This window comes from Scophthalmus maximus, chromosome 14 (genome assembly GCF_022379125.1).
Source record: "Scophthalmus maximus strain ysfricsl-2021 chromosome 14, ASM2237912v1, whole genome shotgun sequence".
Lineage (NCBI taxonomy): Eukaryota > Metazoa > Chordata > Actinopteri > Pleuronectiformes > Scophthalmidae > Scophthalmus > Scophthalmus maximus.
The window spans coordinates 10995827-11012999 of record NC_061528.1 but is presented as its reverse complement, the minus strand read 5'-3'; the positions used below and the strand labels follow the sequence as shown (position 1 = coordinate 11012999).

Sequence of the window (17173 nt, the reverse complement as noted above, 5' to 3'; positions counted from 1 at the left end):
CCCAAAGAAGGCTTTTAGAATAGAGGAAGACATTCAGCTAACTAAACCACAATGGCCCCCTCCAGACAACTCCCACAAGTCACCCAAACACCAACACAGAAAGGCTGTTCCCAGAAGTGTCCTTTGAAATAATCTCACGCAGATACATGTCTTAGTCAAATATATACAAAGACGCAGCGCACGATGAATGGTAATGTAACATTTTACAGATGAAACTGTCCCGGAGGCACATTTAAGGAAGTGTTTGGTTGAAGGTCATGTGGTTAAGTAACTCAAAAAGGGAACATGACATTTAAGGATATGACAGGAAACTATATTGTAAGTGGTGTGAAAAGCAGGTTGTAATAGTAAGTAATAGAGAGATAGATGTGGACAAAGTGTGGAAAGTGGAAGTAGACATGAAGCAGTGTGCCTTGAACTGACGGGCTTTTCCTGTGTGTAATTTTCATGTGCTGACGTTTATATATTCATTTCCATTCAGTATTTGACACAAAAATAATTGGATAAAATTTGACAAAAGCATTTAAGTTTCATTTGATTCAAAAATAGTCATTTGCCTTGTAAAAACTAAATTTAGCAACATGGCGTTCCCACATCATGGTTAAAAATCATGTCAAAACTAATATCTGGAATAAAGTGACAACTGAATGTTTAAAGCCTACAGATCCACTGCTCTTGAAGCATAGTGGTTCATTTAAAAAACACATATAAACATTTTCAAATGTAATTTTGCCCAGTTTCCTTTTCACCCCTTTGGTTTCATTCTAACATTAATTGGTTCATTGTATAATCCAGTCCATTTTTTTTGCTACTGCATGGTGGTGCTGTTCTGCTGTTGTATTATTTTGCCAGGGCTTGTTTCTTTCACCATATCAACATTATTGCATTTGTCTTTTTAGCACCTGGTGTGCAGACAACTAAAAGCATATTGGAATTATTTTATTTATAATATTGAAAGTATATAATATAAGTGAATTGGTGATGACCATGTTTGTTTTGGACATTTGTATCCTATTTTGAACAAAAACTATTTTGCAATGAAGACTTTTATTTTTTAGATTAGACCGTTATACCTTGCTGTATACAAGAAAATTCCTGATTTTGTCATGCTGTCAGGCAGGTTCACTTTCTTTACTGCGGCTCTAAGAGCATTAAAATGTTGAACGTTTTTGTTCCATTCATCTCTTTGAAAGTCTATGCCCTACTTTAAGTATTAGTCTACTGTATGTGAATCTGTCCCTGAATCTCCAGCGTTCATCCTTATCGGACCTGTCACCGAGCTCGTCAGGTGTGCGTCTGATTGAAGCCGCCTACAGTAGACCAGGTCAGGTCAGCAGATCCCTTTCACGCTGTTAGTGTAATCTCATTTAGAAGCTATCCCCATCCCTGAGGGAGGGTTCTGGAGCTCAGACTGCAGGTGCACTATACAGCAGGCAACCGACTATGTATAAGAAAAACTTGAAATCAAGCATAAAATTAAAGGAAGATGAGGGACAGCAGCTGCAGTGGAAAGCAACTCTTACATGAAATTTACGGCCAGTCTAAAATAAGTGCTTGACCAAATGTGGTTACTCATCCTCTTACTAGTCCTCACCGTTGAAGTCCTCAGGCTTTGCATAGTCTTTGTCAAGTTTGACCACCTTGACTACTGCAAAACAATCAAATATTTCATTTTAACATTGGAGTTTTCATATTTCAACATGTAAAAAAGTATACTAATGTTTAAAAGGAGGCTTTGCATAACGTAATATTTTAATACGAGACATTAATAGGCAATTCTATCATATATTTACCTTAGATACAGTTTTTTAATACTGTACTGCACAATATCCATCTTATCTTTTATACTTTTTTTCCCAATATTTTACTTTTAATTGTGTTTATTCTTTATTGCACATTTACCTTTTAGCACAGTCTTAAACCACGAGCCTCTTATTGAACATATTTAGTTTTAGAGGAGGTATGTGCCTTCAGGCCCTGCATCCGTTTAGATACGTTGTGACCTCAAGTGAACAACTACAATGCCCCAGTGCACTCGTGTGATCCGTCCTGCCGCGTGTCACCTGTGGATGTCTGGACAGAACAGGGATCAATGTCTGTGCTTTTGGTGTGAAAACAGTTTGCAGGAGTTGGCCGGGATGCGTCTCACGGCGACAGTCTACCATGCTGCTCCGTGTGGGCACTTTGTCTCTCTAAGCGGATTGGTGCGGGGATCCATCGCACTACGCTCCGATTGGCCGTCGCCATCTCGTCGGGCGGCGCGTCAGCGCGGCTACACCCGCATCATCACGCTTCCTCCACCCCCCTCTGTCGGACAACGGTGCTGTAGGATGTCGGAGCGCAGGCAGCGGCGCAACATCAGGACCACAGGTCTGAGTGGGATGGGGACGCGGACGGAGGTGAGCACAACGGCGATGCCCTTTCTCTCTTCTCGCCGACATTTTGCGTGCGCACCGCGGCCTGAGCCGCACTTCTCTTGCGGAATGCGGTGGTGCGGGGAAACGCTTCCACTTTCTTTGCGTTGTTGGTGGCTTCGCCCGTCACCAGACGCCAGTGTGTCCTTCCGGAAGCCCAGTGCGCTCCTCCGCAGAGGGCTGTGGTCCGCGCGTCCGCCCGGTGACCGCCTCGACCCGGGTGGCTCCTCGGGGGCGCAGGCTCCCCCGCGGTCCTCGGTCCGTCGGCCCCTGCGCGCACACGCTGGGCATCGCGAGGGGGTTGTCGAGGGCGAGGGGCGGTGCAGATGCTGTAACTCACGCGGTAGCCCATCAAACTTTAAACAGATGCATTTATTCATTTGAATGTGATCGTTTTCCTTTTATTATTCCAGTCCCTCTCTTGCAGGGATTTGATCGTGTTTGAATCTGAAGGGTGGCGTGGTTTTTCTTCTACCTCAGGCTCAACGTGTGATCAATAATAGAATTAGAAATGATCAAAAACAATTAAAAAAAACGTTTACATTTTCTTGTAAAATTAATAATAGTAATAAAATAAAAGAGGTTTTTTTTTTGGTGTATACAATAATGAATGCTGCCCAGTCAATAATGTGACTTTCAAAAATATATGGAAAAAAAAAATGTCATGCTGTGTGAACATGTGTCAGGAAGCCTCCAGTGAGGTTTTGTGTTGTCTATAGAAGCCTCAGAGAAACTGTGAGAACATTTTTTTTTTTTTTTTTAATCCTTGATATTCTTTGTGGGTGACTGAACCAGAACATTTTTAAAAGACATGCGGGACAAGGTCATTAAAATCTCCCTATAAAATAATATCTACAATGTTCATGTGCTTTTTACTGTTAAAACTAAATCTAAATCAACTATAGCATCTCATAGAAGAGTAACCATAACGCCAGTTCGTGTTATTAATTTGACCGCTCGTGTAGCAAACGATTTGATGAAAATAGTCTGAGAAGCCCTGGGTGAGCGAGTTGTCTCGAGCATCTGTGTTCCTTCTTGCTGCCTTTGGACAGTTTAGATCATTATCTGGATCAAACACTAATCCTCTTTCTCATTTAACCCAGTGATGGTTTCCATTGCATGTCCATCTGCCAGTACATAATGATTTGTGCCAGACTGTCTGTCTGTCTTTCGGTTGATGCTCATCTTGCTCATACCATAACTGCACGTCTGTGTGTGTGCCCTTCTTAGTGCGACGTGGCTGCTAATCACATTTCTTCGAGGTGTAATTAGTCCAGGGAGTCTGAAGCCTTAATCCCTGGTTTAAGTGTACTGTATTGCTTAGTCAGTGTTGCTTCCAATGTTACACTGGGCTTCCAATGAGCATTTATGTAGAATTTGTTTATCTTTCTGCATGTTGATTTTTGGTTTTAAATGAATGGTTATTATAAAAAAAGGTAAAAGCAACCAAAAAAAGTTGTAAATTCTTAGGTCTGAGATGGATTACTGTTGTTAGTCAATCCATGATGACTTTGGCTTCCCTGAAATATTTTTATTATATTGTAATTCAAACATTTTACATTTGAAATATAACTTGTCAGTTAAGGATTTCTTGCAAATCTGTGTAAAAAATTATTCTATCCTTGGCATAATCTTGCACGGTGCATCCTGTCCGTTAAGCTGCTATAATGGCTGTTGTGTCAACTTCACACAATAGCACGGTATTTACTTGTCCAAAGCAGTCTGGGCTGAGGCTCGCTAATAATAGGTTGACATGTGTGCAGCTTCTTTTCACAGACACACATTATGCAGCCTTACCACAGTGATGTTACAGTACATCATTTGAGCAAGGATCCATTCGAAACAACTGTTATATATCACAAAAATACTAAAATTGCTTTCGCTATAAGGGGGATCTAAAACACACACCTGGACTCGTAAGATGTGACACGCCACCTGACGAAGGAGAGGGGGGGATCAGCGGATGATTGAGGATATGAAAGGAGGAATGAGAGGATGCATGGGTGTGGAGAGGGATTGGAAGATGAGGAAATTAAGACAAACAGGAGCTGATGGGTACTTTTTTAACCTGGCCCTTGATTCGGCTACCTGCAGTGTACCGGGACTATTGTGTTTTTGGATTGTACATACTTTTGTGATAACTTGGGAACACCTTGAATGAATTTCTTAAAATGTGTCCAAAAATGTTCACTTGGACTCAAGGATGAATTGGTGAGATTTTGGAGGTCAAAGGTCAAAATTCAAGGTAATTTTGACCCTTACAAACAACAGTTTTGGCCAAAACTCAGGGATAAATATGTTAATTGTTATAAAATAAACATACATCCTTCCAAAGTCTTCACTACATGTTATGTGATTCTGGACAGAATCTAAACTTTACCCGTGTCTGGATAGAGAATATGCCTCAGCCAACTTGACTACAGTTCCTTGTCATTAGTAACACACTTCCCACACAAAGAATGCAGTTAGAACTGTCTAAATGCTCACAATATGAAATTCTGTCTTTATTCACCGTCTTGTCTTTGCACTGTGAACTGGAGAGGCTTCTATACTGGGTCTGATTGTGGATGAGATGCAGTTGAGAGACCAGGTGAGGTGGGTGTGGCCGGCTGGCAGACAGGAGCAGCGGTGTGGGGAGTGGAAGTGTACTGGAGCCAGTGTGGAGGCGAGCGGACTGTGACGCCTCGCACGTTGATTGATGTGATCCGTTTTGAACAAGCCTTATGTGAAAACTGACTCTGAATTTTAAGTTGCAGTGCAGTTTCAATAAAGTGTTTGGACATTATTTTACTGTACTCATATTCAGGAATACAGTCTTGTTAAGCTACTGGCAATTATGGTAACATTCATTCAAGAACTGATGTGAAAAAAACAACTCATAATCACTCAGAGTGCTTGGCATTTTTGTATTTATTCTTTCGTGCGTACAAATACTGAGGCTGAAGGAATGCATTTTACTGGGAGGCATTGAGGACCAATTCCAGCCCTTGACTGGTTTCAGGCTACCTTATTAGGAGGAACGAGTCTGAAATAGGGACTCTTGAAGTTTGACTTGATTTCCCCAGTGACCAGCAGACCAAACCATTCTTATTGCTGGGGCAAAAAGGGGCTTGGACAGGTTCTGCACAAGCAGTGACCCTGAATTGGCAAAGAGGGAAAAGTCTACCATAACTGAGCTGTGTTGTAATCCTTCAACACATACGGTCTCTAAATGACGGTCTGTTTCAGCCGAGCGACGTCCTCGTCTTTAACAGTCTCCAGCCTCGGCCCCCGAATCTGATTTATTTTGCTCACAGCTCTACAATTCAATTCCGAGTTCTTCAAAAACTGACTTGCACATTCAGATGTAACAAATTGTTCTCCGGAGCGAAAAAAATGAGCTAGTTCAAAAAATCTATGCATAAAGAGTAAAAACTTTTCTCTATGAAAAAAACGAACAAAGTGCTGTCCAGAACTGAATGTGACATATTGCCTTTTTTTTTTTAGAGAGTTCTATTGATGCCGTCCCAATTTTGCTGGTGGTGTGTCTCATCGTATGAGTGTGGGGGTGGTGGATGGATATATGCAACTCTACTTTAAATCAATCGTCACAATCTTTCCCTTGACTACTGTCTGTTATTCACACTTACTCTTAACGACAATAATGTATTTGCCACAACCACCATCTTTTCCTAGCCTGAACTATACTGTAGCTGCCATGTGTAGATGTTGTAGGGAGCAAGAATTTGAAAAATGTTATTGTCTTATTCCTTTACTACTCCTAAATTTGATCTCCTTTGAGTTTTTTTGTTGGTGTTTTTGCCTGTTTTCAAAGGTTGATGTAGATCTTGCTGCCATGTATGGGTCCAACGCCAAATGTTTAGAAATGATCTATTCGTAATTACAGTATACAGTGGGCCTCTATTAATTTAGAAAGCTACCAAGGCAAAATATCATCTGATGCAGTATGTGATTTGTTAAGCCAAGGAGTAAATTAGCTCTCCGTTTGCCAGCATGGACTAGTCCCTCTGGAGTTCTGTCCCCTCATTTCAACTCCCACGAAGTCCAAGTGCAGTGGACACTCAGGGCTCAAGCAGCACTCGGTTAAACATGCACCACGGTACACTAGTGTCCAAATGAGCCAGTTAAACAGTTTTACTCATTACTGTTTTTTTTCCCCTGTTCATCCTGATCTCTGAGGGCCTCATAGTCTCCATGGGCTTCGGCGTAGCCTGGTGCATTTTACTGAGCAGGAAAGAGCACAATAGTTCGTACACAGTTAATGTGTTAGTCTTCTAATATTATGAGTTACTAGATTTAATTTCATCAAAGAAACAAAAAAAGGTTCCCAGTTGCCTTTTCTGACTCTCACAGCTTTGATCTATATCCAAAAGGCAGAACCAAAAATAACACAATATATGTGTGTGTTGGTCACATACTGTTGTTTCAAGCCAGCCGCCACTTGAACTCTGCTCGTATAAAAGCCTTTTGCATAAGAAAATGTGGAGTTTACAGCAGCAACTATGAATTTGTCTGAATAGATGTTACTAGAGAAGTGTTTCTGTTATTCAGAATGTATGGGTCATTGAGGTTTACAGTCGTTACCACGGGTAGTTGTTATGTTGCCTATGAAGTTAAAGCAGTATTTTACATGTCGTCGGTCCAGACATTCCATCTTGGAAGGAGAAAAAAAAGTCCCCACAGTCACATCGCAGGTGTTTCTACTGTGTACGTAGCCATTATACAAGAGGTGCAAAAAAGCTTAGTTGGTTGATGCACAGTGCAGCTGTGGTGCAAGACGAGACATAATGTTTCAGGACCTCATGCATAATGCAGGTACAGCGATTATATGAGCAACAACAGCAAAATGACACAGCAGCACAGCGGAGCGTGGAAGAGCTTGCATAACAGATGAGAGTTATCGTCAAGTACTGGCTCAACGATGAGTAGGTAAAAACAACATGATCTTGTTTGAGAAGTCCATCAGCTCCTGGCAGTGCAGATCTGATCTGTTGAGTTCTTCTTCTTGACCTCAAGTCAAGAGTGCTCGTGTCTTTCCAGCACGCATTTCATTGCAAGAAAAATCTATGTCATCTATGGCTCGGTTTGACAAAACAGCAAAGAAGTTCATGAGAACGCAAAATAGAACCTGTCACAGCGAGAACAAGGTGGTGAACTGCGTGTTTTTGTCTCTGCAAATGCATTACTGTCAAATTTGTTAGGCCAATCCTCTATGCCGTGCCCTGCTCTTTGATCAGAGTAGTCAACTTCTGAATTCCTTTTTACTCGATCCACCATAGAAGATAGTAAGAGATGCCCGTGTTCTTGTGTTATTGCTCTCTGTCTTTCTCAGAGGTACAGAGCAGCAGGACAGTCTGTGAAGGTGACACTGCACCAGAGGCGTTGACATAGCAGCCTGCCTGGAATTGATATTCCCTCAAAATCCCAAGCCAATTACTGAAGTGGATCCTTGGTGGTGACTGCAGAAATTGTGAAAGACACAGCTCGGGAAGATGACAAGTACCTCACTCCTGCAACATGCTGTACACTCTGATTTCTGTGTTCTGTTGTACAAGTGGAGTGGGGTGTTCTGAATCTATATATCCTGAAGCACTGGAGCCGTCACTGCCACGGTTGCTTGTGAAACAGCGTTAAGTCGAAACTTGAGTTAACTTGGCCTCCAAAAACAATCCTCGAGCACTTCTCCACTTTTTATTTCAGCAGGAATGTGGAGACCTCTGGGGAAGTTGGAATTCTTTTGTTTCCTATATATGAAAACATGAGTACTTGTAGATGGTGTATTTGTGTACAATGTAATGACACCCTCAGAGTTTCGCAGTGTCACTTAGTTGTTTTCCTTCTGAGGAGAGAAAGGTCAACTTCTCTGCAACTTGGCAAGCAGCACCTGGTCAATGATACTCAGGAGGGAGAGCACGCGAGCGCAGTCAGTGCATCAGTTTTGCCTCACGAAAGATGGTAAAGAGCTCTCCGGTTGGACATGCCTAATGAGAAAACCTGAGTGAAATCAACGGACACAAGGGAGGTTATCGATTTGTTGGGAGAGATAGAGAATTGTAATGTCATGTGTCTGAGAAAAATTGTCTTCTCTGCGGTTCACTGAAGCTCCTGTGCAGCAGAAGAAGAAAAAAACCCAGCAAGTTAAACTAAATTAGACGAGCTGATGGAAACCTGGATCTTGCTTTTCGCTTCTTGGTGGTGTATTTATCAACCAGGCAATAACTTCACCCGTTGATTATGATCAAATACAAAGCACATGCATTTTAACAAGAGGTGACGGAGGCATTTGACGGAGGAGGTTGCATAGACAATTGCGACATTAGATGACCTATTGTGTCACAGCGGCGCGACTCAGCTGTCCCAATTCAAAGGCCCCTTGAATGTGGCCGACGAATGCGTCCTCCCAAGGATCCAATGGGTGTATCCTTCCCAGCCCAACCAATCCCAGGATTCATTTCGCGCCAGTAACAGACTTTCTCGTACCGATGGCAACTGCAGCGCTGGTAAGAGACAGTGATAAGGGCAGAACACGCCGGTGACTGCAAGTAGGAAGTCCGTAGACCAGACGGTCTCATTTTGGTTCAGTCTACGTGGTCGACAAAGTCTGGTGGCCTCCATCGGCTGCGTAGACCACCTCTGGAGGAGGAGACGGCGGCCCTTGAATCAGGACATAGCTTTGGTTTAAATGGTCCATTTGCAGTAGTAGCAGCTCAAGATTAAAGACCTTGTCTTGAAGGCTACTGGAAACTGAACTGAGGTGGAAGACAGAGGGTAAACGTGGCTTTAGCTTAATGACAATCTATTGTAAGCAGAATATTTAAGTCAATAATAGTTTTGCAGCTACTCTGGCGCTTGATTTTCAGACCATTGTTCAAAAAAAAGAAACCTTTCCTCCAGGCCAGTTTCACACTGGAGGCAGCAGAAAAACAACTTTGACAGATCACGTAACATATTCAGCACATTAGAATGTATAAAAGCATGCAACAGTCTAAGGTCAAAAGTGGTTTTTTTAAACTATGTGACAGGAAAAACAAAAAAGTAGCCAAAGTCAAAACAGTACACATTGCATTTGCTTCTCAAGCATCTTTTGCACAAAGACGCCAGGAGAATTTGAATGCATTGCTAAATTTGATGTATACCACAGGATCTCTGAACGTTATTTCTAAAATACAGTATGTCATTCATGCACGGTCATGCAAGACACCACTCCACTCACAACTGGTGACACAGACTAGAAAGCTGATGTATGTTTTCCTGTCAAGCGGAGGATTGAACTAAAACAGGGTGTCTGTTTGCATGATACAGTAGAGTGCAACCTACAGCATCATCCTTCATCTGTGTTAAGGCCAACTAGTTTCATTAGAGTCACTTGGAAATCCTTAGTGTTATGAAGGACTGTGCCAGGACAGTTACAGAGACAATTCAGGAGAACAAAATATACCACTGAGATTTATAGCAATAATACAATTTGAAATAATCTACTTCCTGTTCCTTTTTAATGCCTTTGTGCCCTGCATAATATATTAATCTGAATGGGTCCCTATGTGATCCTGAAGTGTTGGTGTAAGAGACGTTTCTCCCCGTCTTTGTTTATGTTTTGATCAGCACAGCACACTAAATCTCCAGCTAGCCATTTTGTCATAACTACAGAGGTCAGCTGCTCAATTTATTTCAACTCTGAGTGCTCGCCCGTTGAGAAAAGCATTTTTCGGCTGGACTTTATAGTCCACAACAGCATACAAATGACATTTCTTTGGACAGTGCCAGTGTAAAGATTTTTATTGAAGAACTTGTGCGATAGGCCACAATATTTCATGAGGTACAACTCAAACACCTGATTTAGTATGCGACCTCCCTGATGCTTTCCTTGTTTCCTCCCCAAATTCAGCATTCCATTATCTTAATCAACTCTAATAGAGAATGTTGTGACTGCCCCATAAATATCCTGGTCTGCAGTGCTGATAAAGAGAAGCTGCAGTGAAAGGTTTGATTGAAAATTGATTTCCAGTAGATGGTAAATATGACATTGTGCACAGGTGCCGTGTCGATCTTCACATGGACGCCTTAGTGTATCATATCAGTCTATTTCTGTGAACAGTAACATTAGAACTACTGATCTGTAGAAACCAGGCTGCTTCAAAATCCCATCATTGTTTAATACATATGCATTACATTCATGCCTGACATCAATATTAATGTGTTTGTCTGCTCATATTGTGTGCGTGTCCTGCAGTTTTTATTGACAACTGCACTGATTAAACTGCTCTATTCTGTATATTTGGGGTCAGAACTAAGCGAATAGTATAGTAGAATTGCAATATAAAAGTCTTACAGGTTTGCTCAGCTTGCTCGAATGAGCACAGCTCCAGGTTTAAGGTTGTGGAAAGAAAACTGCATTCATCTTGCTACAGCTTCGTCATTAGCATGGCCCCGTCTGCCCATGAGGTTATGGAGTGTGAGGACTAAGCTTTCAGACAACGGAGGAAAAGCAGTGTAGAAATGCAAGCTTTCCTAAACCCCTTTGTGCTTTCCCTTTACTTGGGGAAAAAAATACACTCATCAAATGCCTTAAATAACATATCAACAATTAATGAAGGAAAACGTTTCACACCTTCTCCAAAATGATGGCCACAAATTGTGAGAAATTAATTCAACATTATCGCTGTGCATTTACTAATGTTCAATATACAGCAAAACTTGTATCATCTTAAAATAATTGTATTACTTTTAAGTGTAGGATATTCGATCTTAGGTCAGTTAGACTAACTTGCTCCAAAATAGAATGTCAATTTATGAAATTCGATTTTTAATTACAAGGTTGTAAAAGAACACATGAACACCACATCTTCCTCAGTTTCGGCCTGGGTTGTGCTTAATGACAACATGGCGCCACAGGAGAAGTAAGAAACCAGATTGTTAGACTTCATAAAGATGTGAGAAGGTACAGGATTTATGCCAAGGCTACTGAACTCAATCCAAAGGCACAGTTGCAGCATTGGATGAGAGGTACAATATGTATGATGCTTCCAGGAAGAGAGGCGGTCTCGAGAAGCTTGGCAGGAGATGAATTTTCCAACATAACAATGATCCCAAAACACTGCAAAAATCACAAGAGTTTGTATAGGAGGAAATAAATGAAAAACTTTGAGTGTATCCCCTGAGTTGAATCCAAAAGAAGACCTTTGTAGTGTTTTAAAGTGGAAGGTAGAGAAATAAATCCCTTCCAGCAAAAGGGCAGTTGAAAAGAAGGAAGAATGACAGAACATCTCTTCACAGATTTGTTGTGATCCATGCCCAGGAGGTTTGGATCAGTCATCCAAAATAAAGGTGCACATCAACATATAAAAAAAACAAGTAAAGGAAAAGAATCTCATTAATGGAGGATACACATCTTTTTTGCATATGGTCGGACGTTCTGGTAATAGCCTTATTAGCATCATTCTTTGGATAAAAGCATATAAATTGTATTTAATGGACAGCATTTGTGAAAACTAAACTTTATAATGTATGACTTTTTTCATTTTAACACCATGGTGTAGTGATATATGTCTTGATGCATTATGTTGGCAAGTCACGGCACAGTGGTCATAGTCAGTTTGAAGTAAAACTTTGTGACAAGGTGAATGAGATGTACATACACAATGTTCCTACTCATTTCATGCCATCTCTTCTCATGTGTCCTCTCACTAATGATGTCTGACAGAGACAGGTTGAAAGATAAAGGTTAATCACTCTCTGTGTCCGAGTGCTCAAGGACCCAAATCCTTTCTTCTTCCTTTGTATTCCGAAGGAGTACCTGCAGCTCCTTGTTTCCCTCTGTAATTGCTTCGTAGAAGGACAAAGTTTCAGGACAAAGTTTAGATAAAGCCTAATTTGTTTTATTTGTAACTGCCTCAGCATTAAACCCTCTTCGCTCTGAAAAAGGTCAAATAATTTATTTTGATCTTTCATTAATTTCCCTAGCTAGGGCTGCAACTTCTGACCTCTTATATGAGTTATTATTGATTTTTAAGTTAATAATTAAGCTATGAAATGTTTCATATACTGAGACTTGATTCCTTAGGGTCAAAGAGGCAACAGACAACTTGTGTGCCCCTAGTGGTTCCAGGTGGTATTACTGTTTGGTCGCTGTCATAAAGACTTCAGTAATGACGCAGGTACTTTTTTCTCAGAGCTCCTGGGGAAGTTGTCAACACCACTTTGGAGATAATGGAGGAGGAGAAAGAAGAATGTTAACTGAAGCTCCTACTTCCTATTCTGGCTCCTAGCATTAACTAGCGGGCAATGTTAGCATCATGACCCTGATGACCCCTAACCCCAAATGTCAGCTGCTACTGACCAAAGCAGAAAAAACCAGTAAAAATCCCAATTCGAACAAAAATACCTTGAGTAAAATGTCCAGTCGTATTGTTAGGTCGGCTGGTTGTGTCACTTACTGATCTAGTAGAAAGGAGACAAACTACATGTCGTTTTTGTTTTGAGCTCTCTCCAAAATGCAGATGCCCGTCTGAGGTTCACTCTTGTTTTATCTCTTTTTCTATCACTCTCCATCTTCGCCTGCTTTTGATTCTTTTTTTTCTCCTGCGACATTGAGTTGAATTTTTCCATTCAGGCTAACCCACTGTCTGCTATTTCCATCACTGGGGACAGATACCAGGAGAACGCTTTTCTCTTCTTTATTTTGTTAATGCAATGAGTGACTCAGTTTCTTTGTGCCGTAAAGCGAGTCGTCATTTTTGCACGAAAAACCGCATCCAGGTTGCCGAGAGAAGAGAGAGGTGAACGCAGGGCTTATGGGGACCGATGTTAGCACGGAAGGTGCCATTATTTTTTCGCCATTATACTGTGCAATCAGTTTTAACATGATAATGACAAGTTTAAGCCAAACTATTTCCACATCTGAAAGTGATGTTCTAAGCATCTCATCCAACTTCAAAAAAAAAAAGGATTCAACTATGTTCTTTTCAAGGTCAAGTTATTAAAAAGAAAAATATCTCTAGTTTAAGTTTTTTACATGCAGACATGATCAGTGAGAAGCCAAAATTGAATTATTGTTCCCTTAACAGAGGATCTTTGTTGTTTGTTTCTAGTGTCATCGCCCTGACGTTTCTACTGCTCACATTAACTGCCCTGCGATCTACCCAATATTCCCTCTGTTTTCTTTGAACTGAAATATAGAAACAAGTTTCCACCTTGTACTTTTTCTCATACCCTCTATCTTAGATCAGTTTAGAGTCCAAAGTAAAACACCAGTTTGCGGCCCACAGAAGGTTGCTGTGAAGTCTGGATGTAGTTAATTTTTGGAACGAATAGGTGAACAGAGCATCATAGTTCAATCTGCTTCTGGGCCTGTACCTCACTGTCACCTTGCAGGAATTGAATTACCACATCCACACGGTACAGTTCAGATGAAGAGCCCTAGACTGTGAATGCCTCAGTGGGCGACTTTCTCTGGGTTTTTAAACTGGATAGGGTGGATATACTTGAGCTGGCCCTTTATTGGTAATCTTTATTCCTATTAGAGTTTTTCATTATCTTTCTGACGGAGGGATAGATTATGAAGTCATTTGAGACGTTCTTTTGATTTGGGGGTATCTAAATAAGGTCGACTCAGCGTGACTTTCTTTAACACCTTGTGTGAATGGAGGTGAACAAAGCCGACGAGATCCATATACACTACAGTACATTGTGCTTCTTAGATTTAAGGCTCTCAGGAGATAGTGTTGTATGTGGGCTTGTTTTTTTAATTGTGGTTTGGCTTCGAATAAACAGGAATAAACATTCACCCAGAACAAAACAGGAGCTGCTCTTCTCTCTGGTATTACAGCGTTTTATTGTTGTGTCGTGTTTGTTTTGCAGCACAGACACAGAGTTTCGAATAAAACATTATATGCGAAGATATGGTGAAAGGAATCCATTTACAACTCATGGCGCTGGCTTTACATAAACCTGACAGCCATCAGTGTGATTTTCATGTTGAAAAATGCCAGAGAAGGTTGTTATAAGTCTCCACTTCACACACAGCATCATAACGAGAGGAGCCTGTAACTATATTTCCTATTTTTCACACCACATATGGAAATCGACTCACAGGATAACACAGCATGGGTTTAGATTTAGCTGGATGGTTTTTTGTTTGTTTGTTTGTTTGTCAGAAGATTTTCTGCAGCCCCTTGCAGATTTTCTACTTTCCAGCCTGTCTCGTCACTGAATTACAGTAAAACTCCCAAGACATAATTACAGACAATAACTTTGATGAATCTACTTCTGTAATTACTCTGCAGTTCTGTTTGATCCTCTTGTGAGTGTCAGCACTAAGTATTATTTGCATAATGAGACACTTTTTTTTGGAAAATGTGTAGCTGCACTTTTGAGGAATCGTGAAAGCTTAATGGTATAATCATAACTTACTGAGGAAATCGCCTGTCGCATCATGCCTCGCCTGCATTAAATAAGAGGAAGAACATGGACAAATTCTGAAATGTTTGCGCTGGTTTAGCGTATTGGTCAAATTTGTAAAACGCATCATGAGTCGTCTGTGTGACTTAAAGTAATGTCTGCCAGTTTCATTCGTAAAACCACTTGGCCTTTTCCGTGATGATACAGTTAACCTCCCCATTGGGAGAGAATAGATTCCAGTAAAAAACGCGACTGACGCCATGGGTGACAACCTGTCATCTTGGTGGCAGCATTCTTTCACTGAGCTCTTGGGGTGGGGAGGTCCGCCAGGATCAGCAGGAAGGCCTTGTTCCTTTTGGCAGCGATGATCACACGCCAGCCCTGAGGGAGAGGGAGGGGGCGAGGGAGCCCAGGGCCGTGGGAGAACCAGGGCCGTGGGGCTTCCTCTTTGTGAGGAGGGTGGCCCTTGCGTTACACAAGGGGGGGGAGATGTGTTTACTCAAAGCCGGTGTGGTTGCCAGGTTGGCGATGTGAAGAGTATTAGCCACGTTCAGGGTCAGTTATCAATTACACAGTTATAATCCTAACTGAGGATTATCTGATTTTAAAAAAAACACAAATCTCTGGCCTTAGTGGAGGCCAGCGGGAAATGTCGTTCTGTACACTGCATATTGAAGGGAGCCTTGACTAAAGGAGACTAACCAACTATTTCTACATAGAATTTTCATGCAATTTGCCTCTTTTTGATTAAGTTAGTTGTTAATATATTGTAACACTGCTCACCTATTGAGGATAAACCAATGTGTTGTCACATTTCTGGTTTGTCGAATTTGTTCAAACTGCACACCAACTGGTATAGAAATCTCTTTTCTTATTGGACCTAAGTTTCTAGTTGTTAACTTGACTGTTGTTCCTCTGTTATAAATTATGATTTTGTATAGTGTACTGTAATACTGACTTCATTTTATTTGGGACTGATAGCTCGTGCAATTTTTATTCCACACAGCAAATATTACAGTGTTTCATTACTTTAGCTGTTCCTGTGGGTACGCTCATATGTGCAGCCAAACTGCCAAATTAAAACAAATTGCAATGTGTATTTTCATGTAGAAAGGAGGTTTTAGTTCTAGTGAACAGGGAACACCAAGTCATGCAGAGAAGCGAAATGTGACCATGCAGGCGGTTTGAAAGAAATACAAAGTACATTCACACAGTGCATCATGTTATTTGGACACATTACCTCTCACATGATTAGGATTCTGGGTCTTGATATATATATATATATATATATATTTATTTATTTTTGTTTGGTTTTTTTGCACAATAGTGTGCCTGTTATTTGCTCTATTTTTAAGCCACCAGCAGCATTCGCTTTCATTTCTTCAACGAAACCGCATTTCTCTGAACTCGAAGCTTTGGCATTTGATGAATGGCTGGCTGTAGTTGTATCCTGCATGTAATTTGTTTTGACAGCAGTTCTATAGCGCTTTACTTTTTTTAAAAAGTCTGAAACTTTCTTTGCCCTGCTGTGATGGATATAGATTTTCTCCGTCAATTCAGATTCCCATCACAGCCAGATTTATAAACTTCTCACACGGAGAAATCTGAAGGATTTGTTTATATGGAGGTGTGCACAGGGAGAAACAGCTGGCCTCACTTACACTTTAGCACAGTGGTTCTTTGAGCTTAGTGCTCACACATTTTAGTTTGGCACGTTCACACGGTAACATTCACTAAAACACACTTTACATACCCCCCAGATGAATGAGCATGTCATTACTTCTGAGTATGTGGTCATACACTTCAAATTCAAATTTTGACACGAGGAAAAGTTCAACAAAGAAATGGCATTTCATCCTGAGGAACGACGTGAACGTTTGTTTCTAAATTCCCCGGCGAGCCATCAAGTGGTCGTCAAGACATTTGTTTCACTCAGAGCCACGAGTTTAAGGTCTTGAACGCAACTTTATGGTGAAACAAGACAAAAAGTCACAGGATCACCGAGGTCTTTACAGTTAATCACCTGGGCACCATGGATATTTAATCATCATCCATCCATAGCTGATGAGTTATTTCAGTCTGTATCTAATGATCCACTTCTAATGCGACAACATATCTGCAAGCCAAAGGTTATGTAAAATGTGTTATGGGCTTTAGCGGTGCCGTTTTAGGCAAACAGGACCAGGCTAGCTGTTTCCCCCTGTTGTCAGTCTTTATGCTAAGCTAGGCTAACCAGCAGCTGGCTATGACCTGGTAATGAACATGCAGATCGCACACCCAACTATGGAAATGATTGGTTAAGTAGATTTGTGGACATCGAGCGCCATTGCTTTTTTTGTTCCTTTAAAATGCACTTAAAACGA

At 41.1% G+C, this 17173-nt stretch overlaps 1 protein-coding gene across 1 annotated transcript in view; it reads left to right on the top strand.

The window, feature by feature from the left end:
* Positions 1-135: 135 nt before the first annotated feature.
* Positions 136-17173, top strand: part of b3galt1b (UDP-Gal:betaGlcNAc beta 1,3-galactosyltransferase, polypeptide 1b) — a 37757-nt gene continuing 20719 nt past the window's right edge. Inside the window, exon 1 of the mRNA XM_035604189.2 lies at positions 136-2399. The gene's annotated coding sequence lies outside the window, so the exon portion shown is untranslated. The remainder of the gene's footprint in view (positions 2400-17173) is intronic.